Raw genomic sequence first — 27,392 nt, forward strand, 5'->3', positions numbered from 1 at the left:
CTTCTCCCATTTCGTCCCTGTTAGGGGTTGAATCATGTCCTCCTAAAAGTTATGTTGAAGTCCTAACCCCTAATCAGTGCAGAACGTGACCTTATTTGGAAACAGAGTCACTGCAGAGGCAATGAAGATGAGGTCACACTGGAGTAGGGTGGGCCTTTCATTCAATAGGACTGATGTCCTAGGAAGAAGATGGCCTTGTGAAGAGAGACACACAGAGAACCATCTGATGACAGAGGACTGGAGGGCTGCATCTACAAGCCGCGGAACACTCGTGACCGCTGGTAAACCAGGGGAAGCTGGGAAGAGGAAAGAAGGACGGCCCTGCAGGTTGCAGACGGAGCAGGGCCCTGCCGACACACTTTGATTTCAGACTTCTGGCCTCCAGAGCTGGGAGACAAATTTCTGTGGTTTTGAGCCATCCATTCATGGTATTTCCCTACAGCAGCCACAGGAAACTTACACAATCCTTATCTCAATTCTGTGATGAACTTCAGTACTAAGACGGTCGGGTTTTACATATGAGAACACTGAAGCTTTATTACCAGCAAATAGTACCAGTAACAAATATCAACATGGTACTCAGTGTATATATATATATATAAACTCATTTAATCCCCATAAAGACCCTTACCCCACAGCAACCCCACAGTGATCTCATTTTAAAGAAGAGAAAAGCGAGGAACAGAAAGGTTAAGGAATTTGCTGAAGGTTGCACAGCTCATTGTCGTGGAATCAGTTTTCAAACCCAGACCCAGAATCTGTGCTCTTACCCACTCCAGCCACTTGGAGCCAGAAGAGAGCATCTAATTTGGACTCAAACTCAGTTCTGGTTTCAAAGCCCATATCCTTGGCTCTTCTCTCAACTTTGTATTGCACCTGCCAAATGGAATGCTCTGCATTTAGTGGCCCTTAAAGCTCTTATTTAATGATATAAACAAATTAATTAAATGGGCAGTGGCTTGTCCATATCCCATGCGTTCAAATTAAACTCAAATTAGTTCAATTTAGCAGTTAAAACCAGAGGAAGGAATGCAGGCTCTGACTGGACCCTGCCTCTGGAAAAGGAGCACACAGCATCTGCCTTACCTAGTCATTCCCAGAGATGCTCAAAACCTTGCGCAGCAGAGTAGATACACACTAAATGTGAGCCATTACTGTTAACAGTCTTCACCACCAAAGCATTTAACACAGTGCTTGAGCAAACAAACAGCTACTATCCTTCATCACTACCATCATTACCATCACTGTCCCCGGTACCAACACTGTACACCAGCCTTGAGCAAGTGGGTCTAGGAAACAAGTTCTCCAGGAAGGCAAGGACCAGACATTGAGCACGGGTCTCAGAGAGGCTGGGCCTGGGCTCACCCTGGGAGCTGGTCTTCCCAGAACACACTGGCATGAAAAGCCAGAACCGAGTGAATTTGGGGCCCTGGTACAGTGCCATGGAAATGACCGAGCTGGGAAAACAAACAAGCCCTCCACATTGAAATCGGACCCTTTAAACAGAAAACATGCCCACTTACCTCTGCCCTGCAACAGGGAGGCTGGTCCCTGTGGAGGGCATGGAATTGCGTGTCTGACGGCTTTGATTATCTCCTCGAGCTGGCAGAATCTGGCTCCGTTTGGGCACACAACCTCGCTCCTGAAATGGCCTGACTCTGGGTTTGGGTTTATTATTTCTGCACTGCCCACAAAAAGCCCTTGGATCAGCATGACTATTTCTTTTTTTAACCCCCTGGCATGAGCAGCGCACAACAGAGACATGCCTCGATTAGCTCAAGCTGTTCCTGGACTAATGAAACACACTGTGGAATTTATTTGCGTGGCCCCGTCTGAACAGGGGCAACTGGTGCCCTCACCGCGCATGCCCTCAGTGCAGCCCTACCCGGAAGCTCCGTAGTCCTAGGGCAATCAGAGCACTCAGCAGATCAGCTCAGCCAGCTCCAGCCCCCTGCACCAGCCCCCACCCCCACAAAAAGGAGCACTGGAGTGGGAGTCTGGAAGCTCTGCCTCTGAGCAGCGGTGCGGCCAACAGTGGGCCAAAGCCAGTGCCAGTGGCACTTCAACAGGGGGCCGGTAGCCAAGCCCGCACTGAAGCTTGGAGGGCCCTCCTCGCACTGCTGTGCCATTCACCCTCCCACTGCCTGCTGCCTGCATCTCCCACTGGGCCTTAGATCCACCTCCCCTTTGGTGCCCAGCCACCTCCCATCACCAAAACCTAAATCCAAGTCAGGAACCTCACCTCCCTTCACCTCAGGCTCTGCCTCCGCCCTTCCCTCTTCCCCACCCTAGGGTATTTTCTTCTCTCTCCCTCCCTGTTTAAGCCTCTCCTCTAGGCCTCTATTTTCCTGCCTCCATGCAGGGAACTTAAATGAGAAAAGGCACTTTATTTCCACCGGCCGCACTCTGCCGTCCTTTGCCACCATCCCTTCTGGCAGATGTGGTCCTTTGTTAGAGGCTGTGTGTATCCTGAGGACTGCATGTAAGGAGTGCCATGGGGGTGGGGGGGGGGCAGGCACACGTCAGTTAGGGACACTCAGCACAGGCACACGGAAGACAGAGCGTGTCTTCACTTCGACACCTCTACTCACACATCAAGGCATGTCAGCTGCCCCAAGGAAAGACGAGTCTCCAGTCTGATCTGACCTCAACACTTTTTCGCAAAGGGCTCAGGACAGAAACCCAAACACTAAAGCAGTGGAAATGCAGCAGCTGATGGGGCAATTCAGCAAACATTAGCTACGTTTACTATTTTAAATGGATCATAAAATAAATAGAACCTGTCCTGTTGTGACTGAAACTATGTTTTTCTGGGGGAGGGGGGTTGGGGTGTTCCTGAAATAAATTTAATCCTTCGGCGATAAATTCTGGGTATAATGCCAGTAACAGTTTTATCCATCATTCACTGGCAAGCCTACAAGAGGCAGCTCTGGGTTCAAATCCCACCTCGGCTATTTATTGGTTATGAAAGCTTGGGTCAGAACTGCCCCCTAGCTGAGCCTCCGTTTCTTTGTAAACTATGAATACTTAATTATCCGGATTGCTCAGAGATTATAATTAACTCTGTGCATATCTTCATCATCATCGTTTCAACGTTTATTGCACCTTCAACATGTCAGACTAGGTGCTTTACATTTATTAACACAACTTTACAGAGAGGCACTGTTGTAATCCCCATTTTACAGATGGACAGAGAGGTGAAGTAACTTGCCCAAGGGTCACACAGCTAAGCAAAGGATGCAGGATTCACCCTTAGATGGTCTGGCTCAAGAGCTACACCATTCAATCTCTGACATTTAGCCCAGTGGCCAGCAAAGAGTAAATTGGTCTGCAACTCACCTGCTAGGATTATAATAATAATATTGGCTTTATTTTTATAAGAACCATTGCCTCCAGAGAGGTGATTTTATTTTGCCTTTTTGAATTAAATTTCAGTCCTAAGGGCACTGAGCCTATTGTAATAGCTCATATCTCCACTCCAATCATATTGGAGAGAAAGCCAGGCTGGGAACTGCCTGCTTGCAGCTTCATGGGTCAGGCTGCATTCTCTGAGCCAAAGAGGCTGGGGGTTATGTCCATTCCAGAATTGTTGGCAAATCTCTCTGTGGCCAGGGCCAACTGCAGAATGACCATCACCACCTGTCCCTCTCGATGGTAGGGGCAGGGGGCCATGCCACAGACAGTGCAAAGCTCCTCTGCCTGAAATATACAGGCCCACCTCCAGCCATCCCAAGAGGCCTCCAGGCCGGGCAGAGGCTGCCCCCCAACCCCCAGCCTGCTGCTCTGGCTCTACCCTCTGAGCACCAACGGGTAGTGACGCACTCACAGGCAGCAGACCCACTCACACAGCCATGCCCCCAGAGGAGGAGACCAGGGGATTCAGCTCGCACTTGGCAGCACAGAGCACGTTCGCTTTGGTGGGAGTGAGCTGTTTGGCTGTGTTTAATTGAAAGTTTCCCTCACCAGAGCCAGAGCCACTTGTTAGCGGCAAGTGGAAGTGGGAAACCTGGGGCAGTGAGGACCTACACCTCACCCGGAATGGGCTCTGCCAGCCAAGTCAATCCGGCAGGAGTGGTGCGGCCTTCGGTCCTCCTAGGCCTGGGCGCATGCCCTCGGGACCAATCCAGCACCCTGGGCTCCGAGGTCAGGTGGCTGGTCCCTCCTCACATCCACAAAGCAGCCACCCCCAGATACCACGCAGAACAGCAAGCGTGGTGTGAACATCCCAACCCTGGGATTCAAGACAAAATGTCACAGAAGACACCATGTGGGATGATGGTCAGGAATAGGGGCTTGGGAGCATGACAGCTCTGGTTGAATTCCTGATCAGTTCTCAGGCTGTGAGACTTGGACAAGATGCATAACCTCTGAGAGCCTCCGTTTCTCATCTGTGCAATGGACACAAGAACCACACTAGAACCACAACCCTGGAGGATATCAGGGAGGCAGGACTGAAACAAACTGGTCCCCCACAGCTCCAATCATAGGATTTTCTGGGAAGTGTAGGCACATGAAAGCAGTCTATGGAGTCTAAGTTAGGACTGCAGGTACCCTTGGGGCAAGGTGGGGGGCACTCAGGCATCCTGGTAGTGTTCGGTTCTTGACCTAGGAGCTGCTTATTTGGTGGACTCCCTTTGTGAAAATACAAGCTGCACACTTACATTTCCTACACTTTGCTCCTTGTATAATATGCTGCATTTCAATTTCTAAAACTGAGTAGAAAACAAACAAAATAAAGCTTTGCCGTGGGACATATACACTGGCCTGTCCTCAGCTCAGTGCAAGAACTCTGGGTCAGAACACCCCAGTCACTTCCTCAGGTAAGCATCCCCTTCACCCAGGGCTGTAAGGCCACCCCATATCAGCAGCACCATGTTGCAAGCCCCCCAGTGGACTATGAGCCATCAGGTCCAATGTTGCCAGCACATCCCCCAGAGAGCCACAGATTTTTATTGAGCAGCTATTATGTATCAGGCCTGGATACAGATGTAAGCAAAACTAAGAAAGCCCATAGAAGAGGCTTATTTTATGGCCAAAGAGGAGAAGGAAAGAAGCATCATTTGTCATCATTTTTTAAGATCCTGCTTTGTGTAATGGTGTGTGGGTCAGTGATTAGCCATATAATGTGATCTTAGCCATCTTGCAAGGTCCAGTCTTGTCCAGATGACCCCTGGGGCCTTCCTGTCCCTAAACCCCTGGTGCGAACGACCCAGTCCCTACCAAATGGAGCCCAAAGCCTTCTCTAAGACTCATTTTCCTCCAAGATTTTGTGATGTAACTAGCATTGCAGTGCTTTGGAGACAAGATGTCCTAGGCCCAAACCTTAGCTGCGTGACTTTGGATGTGTTTCTTAACCTTTCTGAGCCTCAGTTTCCCCATTTTCAAAATAGGAAAAAGTGATTACCTCTTAGGATTCTGTAAGGTGTAATTGAGAGGACCCACTAAGAGGCTTAGAACGGTGCCTGGCACACAGTAGGGACTCCATACACCTTAGCTGGTGCTGTTTTCATGATTTCTGCACCTTCCTCGTGAGCGGCCTCTCCCTCTCAGTCCTTTCATGGCACTTATCCTAACCTTCATTTTCCACAAAATTCCAGTAACACAAAGCATCCACCGTGACCTCCACTGGTCGTTCATCTTCTCAGCCTTGTCAGGAAGGGGAACCAAATAAACAGACTAAGACGGAGACAGATGGAGGGAAGGAGGAGAAGCACGGAGGGGAGGGAAGAACACTCCCTTTCCTGGAGAACCACTTCCTTTGTGGCTCTGGCACCTACCAAGATCTATGCTGTCGCTGTCAGTGACGGTAGCCGTAACCACATGTGGCTACCCACACTGTTACGTGACTGGTGTGAACTGAGTTACGCCATACAAGTGAACTATATACCAGATTTCAAAGACTTCATGTGAAATAAAGAATGTGAAATATTGCAATAGTTTTTTTTAATATATTTTGCGGGGACTGACCTACATACAACTCTTATGTGTAATTAATAATATATAATTACTAAAATTAATTTCACCTGTTTCTTTTTATTTATTTACTAACTTTTTAATGTGGTTACTGGAAAATCTGACAAATGTGGCTTGTATTATATTTCTATTAGACAACATGGTTTATTGTTGTAGATTATCAAGGTCTTTTCCTAAACAAAGGCAGTTTCCTCCTTCAAAGGGGTTTTCACCCCAGTTCTTAAATGTTTCATCTTCATACATAAATGCATTTTAGACAAAATGCCATAGAGATAGAGACTAAAACCTGGGACTAACAATGTGACTTGCGTTAAGGTCACGTTGCAATTACTGAAGCCAAATCGGACCCCAGTTCCAACCAGATACAGAGCTGAGCGCTTCCCAATCCTCCACACTCGTTCACCTATGTCTCTACTTCTGCTCCTTAAAACGGTGCCGTTCCACACCATCCTCCTAAGAAAGAATGAAGAACTAACATCCAATCACCTGCCCCCAGGATCACCAATAGGTGGCTGTGTTTTAAAGGGTGAGATTGTTTGATACCTCAAGAGGATACACAGTTTAAACAGTGTGTGGGCAGATGTCTACAGAGATAAAAATCACAATGTGTGATATTCTGATACCTTTAAAACTTGGGACTAAGTGACATTTCCAGTCTTAGCTCCTAATGCAGGGCACTTTCAAGAAACCCAGCATACCATGGGGTTCTGACTGCTACAGGAGGCATCTCCATGGGTCAGGCAGGCTGTGCCTTTCATGAACTAAGAACAAATCCTCCCAATGCCCCATGAGACATGGGTTCTTTATGTCTATTTTACAGATGAGGAAAGCAATTCACAGGAAGGGTCAGTGATCTCCCCAGTCACCCAGCTGGTAAGTGGCAGAGCTGGAATCCAAACCAGTCCCTGCCCACCAACTAAGAATCCACCCTTACTTCATACCTCCCAGCCTCTGCTCCCTCAGTAGGGACTGGAATGTGCTGGAATGCCCTTCTCCACCAGAAAGGGCTACTCAGTTAATACTGCCCTCCCTCTTTTCATAAAAGCGGCCACTCCTTCTTCGGGGCACCCATTAACTTTAAACACCATCTATCGTTTAGCTACCACACAGTGTTAGAATTCCTTACTTTATGCATCTATTACGTCTACCAACAGTCAGAGCTTCTTCATAGAAGCTGTGCCTTACCCACGTATGCATCTTCAGTCCCACGCACTGAATCAGGCACATAGGAATTACTCAGTAAATAGCTGTTGACTGAAAGAAAACATCAACCGACCAACCCATCTTGATACCTTGGTTTTTGTTCTGCATTCTGATGTTCCTCCCCATGGGTGGCTTCTCCACCCATCTGTTTGCATGGAGAGAGGCCAAGTGCATTGCCTTCGACTGCAGCTTGGTAACACCAATTGTCGCCTCTCTGCTTTTATTAATTGCTGGGTTAATCAAGCACTCCAAATTGTGCCCACCCACGCTACCACGAAAGCATTTCTGGAGCACCAAGAGAACAGGTTTAAGCTGAAGCAAAAACGGAGCCTCACAGCTTTTTGGACTCTGGACAGCTGCCATATTTTTCAGAGTATCTGGGTCCAAGTCAGATCAGATGGAAGAGTCTTGGCCCAAGCCTCAGCCATGCACGGCCTCTCCACAGCGGGCAGGTGTCAGAGGGAACGCTGATGTGCTTTCTCATTGAGCCCCCCAACGATCCCGCGGGATTGCTATCATACCCACCTTTCAATAGGGAAACTGAGGCTCGGCTGAGAAGAGTACACCTATTTGCCCAGGGTCACTGAGCTAGAAGAGATAGAGCTAAGGTGCAGATCTGCCCATCACTGCACAAGTCACACCTAGTCCCCACCATCCAGGATCTAAGGGTCACAATCCTACCTCATCCTTATGGCCTGGCCCACCCCCCAGACTGACCATGTCTCACACTCTGGTCACTTCATCAAAGTGGGGTAGCCCCACGTGATGAAGCTTTCTTTCTGCTGGGTAAGCTTTGCCAAATGTCCCCCAGACGCAACAAGTGAAGATGTTTTCTTTCGAGCCTTCAGCTAGATCTTGCCTTCAAATTCTGGGAAAACTTTCATCTGGACATTTTTGTTCTTTCTGCTTCTCTTCTTGATAACATAGTCATTGATGGAAGTACATTCTTTTCCCTCATGCATCCACCTATGCACCGTTTTGTGGGTAGTAAACAGAGAAGCAGAGGGAAAGATACATTGTATATGTTAATGTGTTTTTTAGGCTTCTGAATGCAAAGAATAACATTATCCTTCCAAATTTTCTCCTTGTATTTTATAAGTAGCTTTTTTTTTAATAGTCAATAAAGATGTCACAAAGGCCACCAGGTTGGCTCATAGTGACATTCCCAGACAGGCTTCCATATGGAAGGTCTAAAATTCCAGATACCTTCCCATGTACCAGGTTTCTAAAAGCATGGTTACTAGTACCTCTGGGACCAGAAAAGGGGTTCCCCGTACAAGACATGCTGCCAGGCTTACTGTCCCGCTTACAAGCAAACTGTTCAAAGCCTGCAGCAGGCCCACAAGCCCCTGGAGGTCCCTGTGCTAAGTCGCGAGAAGCCACCTCCTACTCCCCAAATGAGCAGATGGAGAGCCCGAAGGGAAAGTAAGCATCTGTGTAGGAAGGCCGATCTGAGCCTCGCCGTCTAGAGAAGAATCTGCAAAGCGGAAGGTAAAACAATTAGAATTATAACCAAGTTTCTCAAACATGGATACTCAACTGATCCCTTTCAAAGGGACAGAGGAAACTGGTTAAAAGGCACAGGTCTTATTTTTTGAAAATGCATTTCAATTACACAAGATCACAACCAAGAATCATGGCAGTTTTATTTTTAGTTTATCAACAAAATCTAACTCCCCCATTTAAAAAGTTTGATTGAATTAGCAGCACCTCATCCAGAACAGAGAGAATAGACCTACAGATCTGATTTTGAGAAAGAGCCGTCTACGGAGTCTGTTTCGCCAAGATAGAGCCTTGAGAGTTAGGGGAACAAGTTACAGGGAGCAGTTACTGTAATAGTGACTGCCAAAGTGGGGCAACACCTCTCCTGAGTAGGGACCCTTAACACTGACAACAGGGGCTTGCTCTCCACTAGAGGCTGACACTGCAAAAGCCCTCGGGGCAGTAACAACCAGGGTGGACAGACAACAAGGGAGAAAAATCTCCCACCACCTTTATAAAGTAGGTGCTAACACCCTTTCCACACCAGTAAAAACCACCTCTGCCCTTCAGTACTCCTTGTCTGCTTAATAAAAAGGCCAGTGACCCGATGCAAATGAAATGCTCTGGTCTAACTTGGTCTAACTGTTATTCAGAGCTTGCCAAGCGGCTACCACGTCTGCCCCAGCCGTCATAAAGGGGCTGTGAGGGAAGCACAGGCGGGCCAGGAGATTTCCCAGCAGGGGACATTGTTAAATCTTAGGAAAAACACCCTCCGTGAAAGTCAGCTAGGAAAGCAACGGCTTGCTCTTCAGTAAAACAGAACAGCAATGCTGACCTTTGTCATATAAAGTAACTAAGGCATTAAATGATGCACTTTGCAAATAAAAGTTCCATGCATCTCACAGAGCAATAAAATGCACTGAATTACCTCCCCACATCATTTCTACTAAACTCCTGACATTTGATCTTATGACAACAGATTGCATTCCCTGCTTACGTAACAGAGAAATTTTGATTTTCTTCCCTTGTTCTCCCACTTTCTTTGCTAGGATTACCTTGAACTCCAAGAGCCCCAAATTATGGGATTTCAAAAGACTAATCAAGCACTCTTTTAATTTATTGCTCCATAATCCAATTTTCCTCACGCTGGACCACAAATTGCGCCGGCCTCTTCACAAATCCACAGGGGCCATGAGACATGACACAGAGCTGGAAGAATTATGTTGAATTCTTTGGGCCCAGCCTCCAAATCAACTGCACAAGAAAGTTGGGTTAGACCATCTCTAAAGATCTCCGGGACTGCCAGCACTACAGGGAGCCGCGCAGAGGGAAGCTGCTGTTATCCTTGTTTCAGCCTCGGCAGCTTAAGACCCTTTCCACGTGATATGACAGAAAGGGCCCTGTGCTCATCTCCAACTCTGGCTGGGGTGCGGCAGGTAGGAAGTGTCCCTTGGGAACCAGGGCTATGCTCGGCTACCACCTTGCAACTACCCTGGGAAGTAGGTTTTATAATCTCTATTGTAAATCTCAAAAAAATTAAAATTTAATGAGAGTAAGCAACTCCATCAGGACCAGAGACCTCAGACAACAGACACCCAGGATCACCTGTTTCTCAATGCCTTCCTTTACTGCCACCCTGGCCTGTGTCACCCTCATCTCCGCCTGAATTAGACCCAACAACTCTGCTGTGATCTCCCTGCTGCCAACTTCACTCCCTCTGGGCAGTCCTCAATGTGGAGTGTCCTGAGGGACCTGGTAAGTGGGTGGCTCATGTCACTCCTCCAGTGGCCCCAGCCCACCAGACCCTGACCGGGCCTCCATTCCTCTCTGACCTCATGTTCCTACCCTCCCAGTCACCTGACCTCCTGGTGGTCTCTCAGTTAGCAGCTGGAAAATAGCCTTAGGTCCTTTGCACTTACACCAGCTCTTTTTCCAAATGCCCCAAGATTAATTCCTGCACCTTTTCAGATGTTGCCCACCCCACCTCCTCTGAGAATCCCTCCCTGGCCAACATACACATGCACACTCTAGACACACTGACCCACCCTCTCGCCCACCTGCACTTTCTCCTTCTGTCAGCACAGAAGACACAATGTTGTGCTCCTTTTGTTTGGTTGCCTGTCTCTCAGGGAGAATGTAAGTGCCCGCGGACTGCGACTTTTATCACTCAGCTTACTCAGACCCAGGGGGCCACACACACACACACCATGGTGCTCAATAAACAACTCTGGGATAAATTCAATGCTAAGATCTGAACTCGTGTCTGTCACCTGGTCTCTGCTCAGCAGGCCACCTCTCTCCTCCTGGACTGGAGTGTAAGCTCCGTGAAGGCAGGAACTGAGCCTACACAGTGGGTCTCAGAAACACTGGTTTCCTCCATTTACCCCATTAAGGAGCCACCCTCTTAGATGCTGGGAATATATCACTAAGTAACCGGAATATTGGGAAAGGACATGGCCCTGGGTCACCATACATGGAACCGCTTTCCTCTGACGGCATTACGATGTGCCCTTCACACACAGCCATAGTTGGGGGTGAGTCAGCCCAGGAGAAGCTGCCCACTTATCAACCCCACATTTTCCTGAGGCCCTAACACCATGCCAGCCCAAGCTAAATGCCCAACATGAGAAGGCACGCGCACATCCGAGCTGCTGGAGTTTGGCTGGGATGTCACAATGGCACAAGGAATCGAACAGTGAGAGACCAGCAACGCCAGCTGGGGGAGGCCCTGAAAGGCCAGATGCCACCAACCCACAGAGCTGCCAGATTCTCGGGGTCACCATGTACACTGCTAAGGCTTGGCAACCCAGCCTTTAATCCACCTGCCCAGGGAAGGGCGGCCTCCCACCTCCTACAAATCCCCGACTTAGTGGCTCACACACACTGACTCTGAAAGCTAACCCTTGTCTCCGAGGGACAATGACAGGGGCACCTCTAGGTTCCCTGACTGTTCAAATCAGCTCCTTCCTGTTCCCTAAAGCCCAAGCTCCCTGTGGCTTCTAGATGCCTGCCAAACACAAAGGCAGCATCCCCCTGATGTGCAACAGCACATGCGTTTGTGAGGCTTTCCAACAGAAAAGAAAAGTTTAGTAAGAGGGCAGGTAAGAACCTTAGGGAATAATAGGACGAGGACCTGGAATGTGTGTGAGTACTGAGCTGGGCAGTTTTCCAAGGATAACTCCTTTCCTCCTAATGTCCTGATTAAATGGAGGCATCCCCACTCTACCGGTGCAGAAACGGAGGCTCAGACGATAAAGTAGTTCACTCAAGCCACAAAGTGACAGAGCTTGCCTTCAAACCCAGTCTGCATGGCACCGTGGTGTGCATCTCACAAGCAATACTGCCTTCCATAGAACCAAACAGAATCTATCCCTTTTAGGGCCAATGAAATACAATTATATTGCTACTGAGCCACTTCATGACACGCTGGTGTCCTAGGTGACCCTCAGCAGAGAGGGGTGCAGCTGAAACCCTAGATGTGAGCCCAGGAGCATAGTGGGAGGCAACACACGCTTCCTTGAGATGGCCAAATGACACAGAGTAGCGGTGGGGCTCCTGAAGTCCTAAGCTCCAAGTTCAAATCAAACCCTTTACACCTCAGTCTGTTCGTCTGTGAAATGGGAACATTTATCCCATACTAATATCCCACAGTTGTGAAGGACCTTGTGATATTTGTTAATAGAGCAATAAAAGGCTTGTTGATGTGCTCTCTTATCAGTAAAAGAGGGCAGGCAAGAACCTTAGGGGAACAGGAATAGCAACTCCTCAAACAAAGCTGTAATTATGATGAAATCTAGTGAGTGATGCCCGTTAAGAGGCTGAGCTTCAGGCACACGCACCTCAGCTACCCTCCAGTGGCGGGAGTGCGTGCACCAGCGCTACAACGTCCTACTCACCTCCCGCTCAAGCACGAGTCTCTCCAGACATCATAAAAGACGTGAATGCAGCCCTAATACTAGCCTTCCAGGAGACCTCAAACCCAGAAAGGGGTGCCCTGAATTACCAACTCCCCCCATCAGCATCTCAGGTAAATAGCCAAGGTGAACTGCAGGCTGCATCCTCTTCTCAGATCCACTGGTCCCTGGCCCAGGGCAATCCGGCCCCCTAGTGCTCAGCAAGGACACGTGGACCCAGTACATTCGTCCTTCCCACCTTCCTTCACCTCACCTTAGGCAATCGCCCTTCCACAATGTTCCTGAACGTGAGTGACCAGGGGACCACTAGTTGGCAGGGAATCCTAGTTTGGGTTTAAATAAGTTTTTATTTTGCTGTTACTGAAGCATTAACAATTCAAAAATCATTTAAATCCTTATTGAGTGCTATGTCTACCAGGCACTGCAGAATACAGCAGCGGGAATAACAAAGACACCCCTGCCCTTATGAAGCTTCCCGTCCAACAGTCAACCAAAGAAAGAAATGACCCAAAACATCCCACATCTGCAACAATCAACTGGGAAAACTACCTGTAAGGCCTTTTAAACTCACAGAAGGCAAGTGCGGGGCTGGGCAGGGTCGGGAGAGAAGGCTGAGGCAGTGGTAGTGAATGGAGAGGTTGGTGGGAAGCAGGGGTTATCAGAACGGGGGCAGTGCAGAACAGAACGCCTGGCGATAAACAGACGCATGACAGCAGATGAGGGTCACGTGACCAGGACCTGGACTCTGAAACCACCTTTCAAGCAGAACCAACTTAAAAGGTACCTTTTAAAAAAAAATAAGTTCAACACCAATACAAGTTTAAATTAACTTAATGTGATGCCCACATTGAACCTAAGCCACCATTTGCCCGAGGGAGTGTGGTCCAATCTGCGCAGACCCACCAGGTTCTTTCGACATTGGTGCCCCAGCATCATGCCTCATTGATGCCAGAAACACAGTGGCACCATCTGGATGCCCCCTGCACACAGTAAGCCCCCTATGTCCTTTGTTCATTAGCTTTCCTCAATTGAAGAGGCATTATTTGGTGCCAAAGCAATGACTCATGGGTACAAAGTCAGAGCCAAGATTCAGTTATGCAGACAACCCAGAAGATATTTACCTTAATTTTAGATGACATCAAAGTGTCAATTTTTAAAAAAATTGATAAAAAGAAATTAATGTAAAAAACATCTGAGTACACCTACAAGCCCATGAAGGAACACTATGTGAGAAACAAACTCTTAGTGAATGGCTTCTTTCCTTCCATTTTGTAAAAATCTTCTATAACTTCAAAACTATCCCTCCTGTTGAAGCTCCATTCCAACCCAAGAAATGATGTGTGTATAGTGGATGAATATAGTAATGACGCTTGTGATTTATAGTACTTAAATCACAGATGGGGGGTACCACTTATTGAGCACCTCAACTATGCCCTCACACGGTACCCGTGTCAGTCTCCTACACTGTCTCGCCCCTCTGAGGGAGCTTCCCTACAGTTGACCACACACTTAGCCAAGCACCTCTTTTAAATCAAGTCTACCTGACTCTAAAGCTTGAGTTTCCTGTAGGACCCTACCTCATTCTCCCCAAGAAAACCCTATCCTTTGAACTAGAAATGGGCACAGTAAACAACAGGTGCCATCTGCCTCTAAAATTCTCACTGAGCTCCCTCCAGAAGTGCCATGGTTCTCTTTTTAATTACATGAGCTTTTCCTCAAGCCCCCTCATTCATTATAAATGAAAAAGATTCTTATTCAATGGTATCAACTCCTCATTCTAATCATCAAGTTTGCAAGTGTAGCTGTCTGACATTTTCATGGCAAAGGTACAGGAATTTAATTCCCTCCTGGGCCAGGCCACTTTTGTGTACCAATCAGCATTTCTTAGCACCACTTGTGACTCTTTTTCAATGGCAGCAAAGAAAACAAATCCTCTGGGGTCCATGTTTTCATAAGTTTGAGATTTTGGAACCAGAATAATACATATTTGGAAGTCATGCAAAATAGTTTCCTTAAATAATCTTTTTTCCTTTGGTCCCTTCTGAAAGTAAGGCTCCTCTCAACAGGTCCTGTGTTCAATCAACTCGTATCAACCCCACTTACTAAGATCACTTGACACAGGGAGGTGGGCTCTGAGTCTGGTGTTTGCTGGCGGTCCCCAGGGGCTCACCAGCAAGGAGGAAAGGAGACCTCACTAGTGCTCACAGAGGCACCTACATGGAATGCCAGCCTAATGTACAGGCTCAAGTGGCTAGTTTTACTGTAAGAAGATGGGATCATTTGAAGTGGGTCTTAAAAGCAGAGTGGTCTCAAGTGACTCAAAGACAGAGGAGGAGACAAGCACACAAAAATCTATTCATTCATGCACTATTTACTGACTGCTCAATATGGAAAAGGTACTAAATACAGTGTTGTCCAGGAACACACACAGTTCCTGTTCCTACCACACAGTATGCAATCTCGCTGGATAAACAGGTGACAAACTCACAGGCAAACACAAACTACCAGCTATGTCAGTGCTGAAAGAGAAGCCGGCAGGTGTCTGCCAGCAAAAGCTGGGAGCCAGGCTGGTGCCTGCCAAGCCTTCCCTGCCTGGCAGGCCCACTGGTTCCTCAAGATGGAGACAGCCGTGGCGGTGGGTCGGCAAAGAGAACAGGAAGAGAGACTAAGGATCCATGGTTGCCTGCTAGGTTCTAGGGACAGTTAGTACAGCCTGCTGGGGCCTAAGAGCCTGACCCTGGGGCTTCAAACCCTAACTAGCCTGGTAGCCATGGCAAGTTCTCAAACTCCATTTGTGAAATGGGGACCACCATCATGTATATTCTATTGCAGGGCCTTTTGTGAGGATTCAAAATGCCAAATGAATCCACTCACGCAGAGATTAAAAAGAGTGCCTGGCACATAGTTGGTGCACTAAAAACAACAAAACAAAAAAACCCAAGCTATCTTTCATTTTTTTAAATTAATCTGTTGAATTCTAAGATGTGGATTTTATCCCTATTTCATAGCCGAAGAAACAGGCTCGGAAAGCTGTTAGGAAACTTCACCAAAACCTCGCAGGTAAATGCCAGAGCTGAGATCCGGGTCGGGTTAAGAGTCATCAGTAAGTAATTTCAAAACCCGAGAGTCACTGAGTGTAATTCCATTGAGGTCTGGGTCACCAGGTGCTATTTCAAATTTATTTTATATCTGCAGAAGTCCAAGGTCTATTCAAGAAGATCACTATCTTGGCGATAAGTCAGCCTTAGTAGGCAAGCTGTTTAGGACAAAGTGGGTTACAATTCCTTTTGTGTGTTGCCTCAGTTTCCCTCAAGTGACAAGCATTAGAGAAGCTGGAAACCCAAGAGGTTATGGGATTGTGGAGACTCAAGTTTTCATAGCTTTATTGGTCATAGCTCAGAAGGTGCACTGCCAGCACCTCCCTCACCCAACAGCCCTGAACAACAAACATTTATAAGTGAGCACCCACTGGGTCCCTGGAGCTATGCTGGGCCCTCAGGGACCTGTGTACTGACTCCGTAAACCCACATCTGCACTGCAGGCAAGCCCCTTGCTTCTCCCGGGCCTAACTCAGATTCCTCATTTGAGATTCAGTTCAGAGTTCAGCACTTCCAGGTGGTGTTACCTTTGCAGGCCAAGTATGAGAGGCACCTCCCCTGTGCTCTCCCAAATACCCATCAGGATCTCCAATATCTCTGCCTGGACCTGGCCCCATTGTTCCATAAGGAGCAGCCTGGGAAACTGTCTTCTTACCATGGATGACATCACTCTTTTTTTTTAATAGATGTATTGATTTCTTTCCTCAGACAGACATCTTTTGAGTGCCTACTATGTGCAAAGCATCATCCTATGTGCTAGTGATAACAAATGAATGGAATGTCAATCTAACAGGACACACAGGCTCTCTAATGTTACTACATGGCTTTAGCAAGTAATTAACCTACCCCTCTGGTTTGGTTAATTCATATGGAAAATGGGAGTAACATTAGTATCTATTAATATCTCTTAACGGTGATGATGAGGATTGCATGAGATCATGCCTATAAAACACTGGGCAATCACATCTCTGGCACTTAGTAGGTATGCCAAATATACACTGGGCAACTGTGATAAGCATTGTAAATACAGGCTATTATTAAAGGGGGATGTTGCTAACACCAACATAGATTTAAGTCTTAAGAGTCTTCTTTTGGTCCAGTGAAAACAAAGTCTTTAGATATTTAATGAGAAACTGGCATCAATGCAGTTGGTTTTGATGAGAAATCAATTTTGAAACCTCACATATTTTAAATTCAGAGACCTAGTCAATGCTCCTCTATTCTGAACTTTGATAACATAGTCTAAAAACCTTTTCAAAAGGCCACCTCCTCCATGAGGCCTTCTCTGATCACTTACCCAGCAGACTTTGCCCCTCTTTAACTCCCTTTATGGAGTCCTTTCTCAGGGCACTTCCGACTGCCTCTACCCTGTATGAGTTAGTGATCTCATCCCGATCCTCCCATCACCATCACCAGACTCCAGGACGTCTTTCAAACAGGATCCACATCAGAGTCATATCAATATCGCACTGTATCAGCTATCTGTTGCATAATAATGCTGTGTAACAAGCTATCCCAAAGAGCAGTGTCTCGAGGCAACCGTCATTTATTTATTTTCACTCATGCCTCTCTAGGCCAGCTGAGAGGTGGCGGCTTGAGGGCAGGCTGGGCTTCTCACTGAAGTGGGCAGGTTGGCTGGGTGGCTCTGCTGCTGGGGTCTCTCATCCTATTCCTCCTCAGAACAGCAGGCTGCCAGGGCGTGCTGCTCTTGCGGCAAAGGCCAAGAAGGAGGAAAGAAGCAGCACCACTCGAGGCCTTCTAAGACCCGGCACCTGGTCTAGCACATCATCACCTCCGCCTCATCCCTCAGGTCTCACGAAGTCGTACAGTTGAGCCCAAACTCAGAAGCTGCAGAAATATACTATGACCTATGAGTAGGAATTCAGAAAGGTATGAAAAAGCGGGGCCATTAATGCCAACAGAATATCACCTCCACCACCAACCAGGTGCCTCTTACATGTAAGATAATCTTAGGGCTGAATAACGAACGAACGAATGAATGAATCCTGAATAATTATCAAAGCCTTGTCAAAACACAGGACAATTTATCAGCAGCTGCTCTGAATCCTGAATCTGGTACATCAGTAACACTCTCATTAAATATTAGTTTGCTACAGATCCCTAAGCTCCACTGTACTTTAGCTAGAGAGGCGGAATTTCAAAAACTTGTATGCATACATTGTTTTTTCATGGATCTCTGATTATGAAATAAATCAATACATCCATTCACACATGGGAACCCCTGTGGACACACACACATGGTGGTCCTCTCACTAAAAGAATAAAAATGTGACACAATTTTGCATATGGGGGGTGAGGGAGGGAAGGAAAAGGGCAGAGGTGAAGAGGTGAAGAGGTGACTTTCAATCAAACTTACAGTGGTTAATTCTCATTTAACTACCCAGCTGAGACTAGAGGTTCAGCAGAAGCACATTAAAGTCTGCAAACTCATGAAATGATGCATTATTGAAGCCACAGCAGGGGAAAGGGCTCCGTTTTAGAAGACATCAAAGACTAAAGCCTGCAGAAGGGTCGTTTTCCATTATAAGGCAACTGCTAAAATATATGCATTTTAATTGAGAAAGAAGACACCCTCTCCAGGAGGGTAGGTAAAGTAAAATTAACCCATAGCTGGCCATTCCTCCTCCCCTGGTAAAGCCTGCAGTTCCTCCCAGAGTTCAACCAAAAGGAGTCTTACTTAGTCTGTTTCCCCCTCTGGACCCCACTGACACCAGCTCTAAGCCACATTTGGTCACTTACTCAGTAAATATTTATTGAGAGCCTCCTATGTGCAAGAAATGAAGAGACAGAAACGCCTACGTCATCAGCTTACTTTCAAGTGCATCACGCAGCACATTAACAAACGGTGATGCTTTACAGAGGGAAAAAAAAAGGGCTGGGAAAGGCAGCAGGTGGAGTGAACAGAGTTACAAATTTAGACAGGACAAAAATCCCCAAGGTTTTCACTTCCCCGATGACCTCAGGTTCTGTTGGTTCAAGAGCACCTGGGAAGCTTCCCGGGTGTCATCTGAAACTGATCCCATAAGTAGAGGGCAGGGAGAGACCAAAGAACGTGGTGTGGCAGGTCACTCCAGCTTGGTAGGTGGCAGGTTTAATAGGCAAAGGAACTTACTTATGAGGCTTGTCTGGGCGGGGCTGTGGGACAAGCAGATCTCCACACTCGGCTGCTAAATGTTACATGTTTATATAGAGGCCTTATCTTGGTTCAGTCCATACACTGTCCTGAAGGTCTCAGCACCACATCACCGTCCCAAGGCTGCGTCCTTGGGGCAGCTTCTGGGAGCCAGGAAAAGGGCAAATGGAGGAGCATTCAAAGGGCAGGAAAGCAGTGGGGAGACTCAGAGTGCTGGGGTCCTGCTCATGGTCAAGCATCAGTCACGTCTTCTGAGGACCTCCTGCAACAGTCTCTCTGTGCCTCCGCCTTCAAAAGCTTTTAAATCAAGGACTAAATAAAGTTATACAAAGCCCCCGTGACAGGTAAACTGTCATATATTCACTCAAACAGACACACACATGGGGTCCTTACCCACAAGACGTCTGCAATCTAGTACCTCCCATCAAGGGGCACTCAAGTGATGTGGGAAAACTGCAAACTCCGGATTGAACCATGAACTCTAAGCAATGACAAAAGGCAGTCCATGCAGACACAAAGAGCTGAGTATAATTAACCTTTCCCGGTGTGTATCCTGCCCCTTTATCCCTTTCACTGTGGTTGAGTAGGAAGTAAGTCGGAAGAAGTAAGCCTATGTGCAGCAGCTCTATTACTTTCCAAGCAAAACTGGGACACAGGATCTGGCAGAAACATCCCTGTACTCTTCCGAGGCAGTAAACCCAGACAAGTTAGAGGGCAGTTTTGGAGTTCTAATCCTGGTTTGGACACACACAAGTTCCATGTGACCTTCGACAGAATATAAACCCTGCCGGTCCTCCATAAGTCAGGCACCATGATCTGCACCTCACTGGGGCTGACGGGAAGATGCAACAAGAATCATTAATCAAGTGTTTGCCATTCAGCAGGGACTCAAAAAATGGCAGCAACTCTTAGTAATTTACTGCAAGGGAGCCAGTCCAAAAAGAGCTTATATACCAAAACAGAATATACGGGACAATTTCATGGTTTATGGGGACGACAAATGGGGCAGAACATTTGAAATCAGAGCCACCCTAGAAAATCTAATTGCCTACATTTTGCAGATTGAGCACTGTAACTGAGGCAAGATACCGGGTTTAGCCTCTGCAAGCAGGCACGAAAGTGAGGCCATGAAGGAGACTCACCTACACAGAGGTGGGCGGACTTGGGACCTGAGCCCCTGGCAACTTTAGTCATTGGGCTAAAAACTACTGTTCTTTCCACCAGTGGGGGATGGGACACACCCCTCAAACCACAAACCAGCGATGGGGAAGGAACCAGAAGGGTGAAGTGGCTCTAATAATGGACACACCTAAGCACAAATAGAAAGCAGAAAAGCAGGCCACCTGCACACTCCCAGTGGACACGAAGGGAAGATGGAGGTCCAAGGCAACCAGGGTGGAAAACCAGAATGGATTAAATTCCGACAAGTCTCCTGTGAGGCTCTGTGTTAGTTATCCATGGCTCTGTGACAAAGTGCCACCAAGGTGGCAGCTTGAAACAGCACACATTTATTGCCTCACAGCTTCTGCAGCTCCGGAGTCTGGCTATGGCTTAGCTGGGTCCTCAGTGTAGTCTCCCAAGGCGTGCAATCACGGTGTTCCCAGGTGGAGGCTCTGGGGGTGAACCCACCTGCAAGCTCGCCATGGTACTGGCAGAAAATTCACTCCCTTGTGCTGTAGGACAGAGCGCCTGCTTCCCTGCTGGTGGCCGGCAGGGGGTCACCCACAGCTCCTTGCCATGTGGGCTGCCCCAGCACCCCAACTTCCTCAAGCCGCACAGAGAGCTCCTACAGCAAGTCAGCCAGCAAACGTAATCACAAAAGTGACTTTCTGTCGCCTCTGCTGTACTCTTATCAGTTAGAACAAGTCACAAGTCCCACTCACACCAAGTGGAAGGGATTACACAAGTGCACGATCATTAGAGGGTGGGGGTCACAGGGAACCACTCTTCTCTTTCAATGTGATAAAATACACGTGAAAATGTTATCATTTTAACCATTTTTTGAACTTCTTTTTATTGAGGTATCATTGATATACAATCTTATGATGGTTTCACATACACAACACAGTGGTTCAGCATTCTCCCATATTGTCAAGTCCTCACCCCCTCCACTGCGGTCACTGTCTATCAATGTAGTAAGACGTTACAGAGACATTAATTGTATTCTCTGTGCTGTGCTGCTGTCCCCGTGACCTGCCTATATTGTGATTGTGAATTGTAGTGCTCCTTCATCCTGTTCTCCCTCCCCATCCACCCTCCCCAAGCCCTCCCCTTTGGTAACCACTGGACCCTTCTCAGATTCTATGAGTTTACTTCAATTTTGTTCCTTTGTTTTGCTTTGTTGTTATACTCCACAATTGAGTAAAGTCATTTGGTACTTATCTTTTTCCACTTGGCTTATTTCACTGAGCATATAATACCCTCTAGATCCATCCATGTTGCTCCAAATGGCAGGATTTGTTTTCTTCTTATGGCTGAGTAATACTCCACTGTGTATATGTACCACATTTTCTTTATCCATTCATCTACTTATGGACACTTAGGTTGCTTCTATATCTTGGCTATTGTAAACAGTGCTGCAATAAACATAAGGGTGCATATGCCTTTTCAAATCAAGGATCTTGTTTTCTTCAGGTAAATTAGTAGGAGTGGAATTTCTGGGTCAAATGGTATTTCTATTTTTAGTTTTTGGAGGAACCTCCATATTGCTTTCCACAACAGTTGCACTTTAACCATTTGTAAGTGTACAGTTCAGTGAAATTAAGAACATTTACACTGTTGTGCGACCCTCACAACCATCCATCTCTAGAACCTTTTCATCTTCCCTAACTAAAACTCTGCACCCATTAAATGCTAACTCCCCATCCTCAGGCCCTGCTTCCAAGGGCCCCAGCAACAACCATTCTTCCTGTCCCTATAAATTTATTCTAGGTATCTTGCACAAGTGGAATCATGAATATCTGTCCTTTTATGACCAGCTCATTTCACTTACCATAATGTCTTCAAGGTTTGTCTACGTCGTAGCATGTGTCAGAATTTCTGTCTTTTTAAGGTTGAATAATATTCCCTTGTATGGATATGCCACATAGTGTTTATCCATTCACCCACTGATGGACACTGGGTTTGTTCCTTCTTTTGTGAAGAACGCTGCTATAAACCTAGGTGCACAAGTATCTGTTCACGTCCCTGCTTTTGACTCTTTTGGGTATGTACCCGGAAGTGGAAATGCTGAATCCTATGGTGCCATGGGCAGTTCTGAGGCCAACATGGACCTATCCTGGCACAGAGAGGTTTTGGAGCCTGCTAAGACTCTGGACAGGGACAGAGGGAGAGGAAAGGGTGCCGAGTACCCAAGAGCAATTTAACACTGCCAGCCCCACCTCTCCAGCAAGGATGCTAGAATGTGCAAACTTAACAGCACCTGCAGTGCTCCCTCTGCAGGGGCCCTGGAACACTAACCCCATAGCCACCCTCAGTTTACTGATCATTCAGCATTTAAGGGTGTTCCTGTTATACTGGTCGACCTTTCTGTAATTAGGTACTTGTTCTCTTGGTATTCAGAAAATCTCCTAGTGAAAGCAGTCGTGTCCCCCTGCGCTGGCCAGAGGGGGCTGAGTACAGATGCAACACAGAGAGCACCTTCCCCACGGGCCACATGGGACAACAGAGCACCAGGAGAGGTCCTCAAAGACAGGACACTTAGAGTTAGAAGAGACTTGGAGACTCTTTTCTAGCCATTTCCCCCTGTGTGTTGCTTTGGGAATTCTCCACCCAAACCTTAGCAGGTTAAGGGGTAGTTTTCCAGGAAACAGGCCAATCCCTTGAGCAGCTCCTGTCCTGGAAAACGCAGGAGAAGCTGGAAAGAAACCTCTGGGTGATTCACTCACCACTATTCAATGAGACACACCCTTCTTTGCAAAGCAGCAGGCAACCACGATCAGAACTACAGGCTTTAAATCAAGTCCGTTCTTTTGCAAAGCCTCCCACAAGCCCCTTCTCTGCTTGAATTTTGTTTACCCAAAAAGCCGCAAGCACTAAACTACCATTGGCAATTCAGGAACCCAAAATTCTGGGGATCTATTATTATGGCCACAACAAGGGGTTCCTTCCTGTGCTGTCCCAAAGTAACACAAGATCAAAGAGGGAGGCAAGTGGGGTCTGGACAGCCACCGAGTTAGCCTGGTACTGTGGCAGGGGTTGGGTCGGATGGCGTGACGGACAGACGCGGGGCAGCAAAGAAGACCTTATCTCCATTCATCCCATCTCATCCTGTGAAGGTGAAACAGGAGGGGGAATGCCAATGAGGCCAAGACTCTCCAGACAGCCAAAAGTGTGGCGCTTTATTATGGAGTCTAAGTGACTGCAAACAGGCCATTATCAAATCCCTTCAGTGACAAAGCTCCGTGTTGAAGGGGACAAATAAAACAAGTACATTAAGTGCAATAAATCACAGAGACCTGTCGTTGAGACCCATTATCCCTGGGGGGTTATGGGACTGTTTTCCTCCCTGCCTCTCAGCTACTGGATCCTGGTTTTCCCATCATTGTTTTAATATTGTAGCCATTACTCTCAGTGCCACGAAGAGCCTGCTGTTTCTCTGTACTTCTGGGTGGCAAGGGCATAATTTGTTTTATGATATGCTTGGGAGGGTAGCTGTTTTATATTCATCTTTAAAAGATACATTCAATAATCGTAGCAATGAGACCCAGCTTAAAAAACAACACCCAGCCCTGTCATTCCTTCCAAACTCAATGTGGCCACGGCTGTAGAAACCCAAAAGGCACCCAACCATTACCAGCAGGGCCATGCCATGTCTTTGGGGGGGCCCATGTGCCCAGTTAGCAGTTCAGTCAGGCTTGAAGAACCACTGAAGAACGTGCAAGGCAGCAGGGCTGGAAAAAGACTGCAAGAGGCTGGAAGTCAGGGCGCTTGGGTTTTACCATTAAGTTGGTGTGATCTTAGGCCCTTTGACCTCCTGGGCTAAAATGTCCTCACCTGCCAAACAAACCAGTGTCCACATGCCTCCTTGGAGTCCTGAAGGTTCTGCATCTATGTAAGATGCAGAAACAAGAGCTTTAAGCCAGATAATAAAACTTGCATTTCCTTCTCTCTCCCAACAAGGTCACAGCAAGCTTCATCTTATGTTAAAACCAACCTGTTATGCAACTGTTCAAGGCGTCCTCCACCAGTTCCTTCTTCCAGCCATGTAAAAACCTTCCCGCCCGCCCCCTCCTTCCCAAGCTGTTTTGCAAGACAGCTCATTATAAACATTGTAACAAGTCCTCTCCCAATGTGATCCACCAAGAGGTAGATGGAATGGTAAGTATGTAAGGAAAGGATGCGCTCAGCCAGACCACCACAACTCTGCGCCATCAGAAGCAAACAAGGCAGCAAGTCCCCTTTGCTCTTCTGCAAGATGGCCGTCGACTCCTGCCTGCAGCGTGGTGACACCAAGAATCCTTTCAGGCATTCCCATTTCAACTTCCACAGCTAAATCTCACCATGAAAAGAACACTTCTTGCGATGCAATGCTTCCAAGAATGGCATTGCACAAGGCAGCCATATAACAAGATGGATCCAAGAACTGCATCACCCATCCGAGAGGCATGGATATAAAACCCGCCTGACAGTGCCCAACTCTCAAAATACTCTATAAAGGGCTCAAGTTCAGAAAAGGCACAAAAGTTACAAGCTCTCTCGTGTCAGAAATAGAGCGGAGTTTTATGAATCATCAAAGCCCACTGAACAGTCTCTTGGGAATGTAATAAAGAAGATTCCTTCTAACCGAGTGATGTTTCTGGCTTTGCAAAATCTGGTCTAACAACCCAATAAATACCAAGTGGTAGCAGAAATGTGGTAGCTTTTAACCCAGAATGTGGGTGGTAAGTGGCAAAGGAAGCACCTTTGCCTACATCCAGGACAGAGATAACCGATCCCAGTCACAATGAAGCAGGCCACCCAGAATAAGTCATTTTGTTCTCACCCCATTGCCCAGCACAGTGCCTGGCACAAAGCAGATGATGCCCATTCACTGAATGAGTGAAGGACGTCAGGGAACACAGCAAAACATTAATGGCCTGCAGCCCCTGGAAACTGATCCAGCTAATGGGAACAATGCTAACACCTATTTAACAGAGAGGTGAGGTTTCCACAGAGCTTTGAGCATCTCAAAGAACACATTCAGATGTACATATATTCAGACAGCAACATATATTCTGTTGTATGTAGAAGGAAGTTAAAGACACAAATCCTTTAAATGTCAGCATGAGGGTTTTGAGGGTTGTTTTTGGTTTATTTGTTTTATAGCTGTTCTTCTTATCTGCTGCAAATTATTAGAAGGCAAAAGAGAAACGCATTCTGAAAACATTCGTAGCCTCTGCCCCAGTGAACAGCTCTTGAATATCAAAACACAACTCATGAAAGCAAACCAATGCAAGGAGCACCCATTCCCGTGCTCTCCATGAAAGATTCAAGGCTTGGGACGGATTGCTCAGGATTTACATCCAAACGGCACCGCAGGGCAGCTGTGAGCGGCCAGCAGGTCAGCACGAGGCAGGCAACACAGCAATCTCAGACTCCAAAGGGGCACAGCTCTCCCCGCAGGGTGCTGCTCCCCTTGCAAGTCTGCTGCCAACTTGCCGAGGGTTTCCAGGAAACACACAGTTCAGGTCAAACATGCACATGTCCCAAAGAACTTTAAATTGAAAAACCGGATAGAACATGTCATCCGTCAGGTGCAAATGCTCATTAGATACCATAAAGGAGGAATAAGAAACAGCTAACACCCCCTGAGGCATGCTGCCACCACCCAGTGCTTTCTCCAGTGACTGTCTTTGCTCCTTATAGGGAAGGTGGGTACAGGTGATGGACCTTGTGAGGAGGAAAAATAAGGCTCAGCGTGATAGGCTGAGCTGTATGCCCCAAGTAAGGTACGTTGAAATCCCAACCCCCAGTACCTCAGAATGTGACCATATTTGGAAGTACTAATACAGAGAAGGCACGCACCTTACCCAAGGTGAGCTGGCAAAAACATGCAAATCACAAAAAAAATGCTCTGTCAAAACTTCTACCTCCTGGTTCCAGTTCTATGAGACTGCGACCTGCTTTCAGTGAAGACAATCTCCCAATCAGTGAACACAGCCCACATTGGCATACGAAGGCATGATGATGGGTGGATACATTTTTCAAAACTTCGTCTTCCAAGGTAACATATGTGCACTGTAACCATGTCCTGCAGCAAACAGCTTTCCAAAGCATTAATTATTACATTTCTGAAGCATAAATAAGCAAAATTTGGGTGGGGGATTTGGGGTTTTCGACATGAAAAGACTACTGACAAGCGGCTACCTACTCCCCAACATCTTCCAGCCGCGCTGTTCCATTACAAACATCGAAGGCCAGACAAGGAACACACAAGCCATAGTAAAACAATAATTAACACAGGGACAAGAACAATGACAACTGCTTGGCAAAGCAGATTAACAGATGGGTTTGTCACCTGTGGAGTTTAAAGCTGAGCTCTGGGTGTGAATGGAAAGCGATTTCTGACCCAACAGCGGCCCTTTAGGAACCTGGGTCAAACTGACTCATAAAACCCTCACTTGCAAACTTTGTTCCCTAAGACACAAAAAGCAGGAAGACAAGATGCTCCTTCACATACCAGCCCTGGCACAAGAGGAGCCCAGCAGAGCTCATGGCCAGATAATCCACAGTTCCAGTGGAAAGAGTAAAGACGGGCTCTAATGGGAGCCATTCGCTTCAAGGGGAGACTCCGGCCCCATTCCTAAATGAGTCCTAAAACTCGTTTCACAGCCAAAGCCCACCCTCAGGGTATTTCAGGGATGGTGTTACAGCATCAACCATGCCGCACTGAGCTGAGGGAGGAGAAAGGTCCAGATTCCTACTTTCTGATCCCAAGCATTTTTGGCAAACTCGCGACCAGTTCTTATCTCTACACTTGGTCTTCTCCCTACACCTCCTAAGGAGGCACGGCGTACCCAAGGGACAAACTGCATCAAGCTTACCATCCCTAAAATGGTCCGTCTGCATTTGCACAGGTGGACCTGTTACTGATGTGTGTTTTAAACAAAGTGTGTGTAATATTTTTCAAAATATAGCCCATTCACAGAGTTAAAATAACAGATGGGGTTATGGGCTGAACTGTGTCCCCCAACCCCAGCCCCAGATCCTTATGTTGAAACCTTAGCCTCCAGCACCTCAGAATGTGAAGGTACTTGGAGATGGGGTCTTTAAATAGATGATGAAGGTTAAATGAGGTCGACAGGGCTAGGTCTTAATCCAGTATGACTGATGTTCTTACTAAAAGAGGAGATTAGGACGCACACAGAGGGAAGACAGTGTGAAGACACAGGGAGAAAAGGGCCTTTTGCAAGCCAAGAAGACGGGCCTCAGAAGAAATAAAACCCTGCTGACACCTTGATTGTGGACTTCTGGCCTCTAGAACTGAAAGACAATAATTTTCTGTTGTTAAGCCACCAAGTCTGCGGTATTTCGTTACGGCAGCCCTAGCAGATAACACAGATGGTGTTCCAGGATTTTTTATTTCTT

At 47.1% G+C, this 27,392-nt stretch overlaps 1 protein-coding gene across 3 annotated transcripts in view; it reads right to left on the reverse strand.

Annotated features, from left to right (window-relative positions):
• Nucleotides 1-27,392, reverse strand: part of LARGE1 (LARGE xylosyl- and glucuronyltransferase 1) — a 500,680-nt gene that overhangs the window by 459,253 nt on the left and 14,035 nt on the right. The window contains exon 1 of one of the 3 annotated variants that reach the window (XM_073213796.1): nucleotides 1,524-1,680. The exons of the other annotated variants lie outside the window; for them this stretch is intronic. The gene's annotated coding sequence lies outside the window, so the exon portion shown is untranslated. Of the gene's footprint in view, nucleotides 1-1,523; nucleotides 1,681-27,392 lie in introns of those variants that run through there. 3 annotated transcript variants of the gene reach the window in all.

This window comes from Manis javanica, chromosome 10 (genome assembly GCF_040802235.1).
Source record: "Manis javanica isolate MJ-LG chromosome 10, MJ_LKY, whole genome shotgun sequence".
In the NCBI taxonomy this organism is placed as follows: Eukaryota; Metazoa; Chordata; class Mammalia; order Pholidota; family Manidae; genus Manis; species Manis javanica.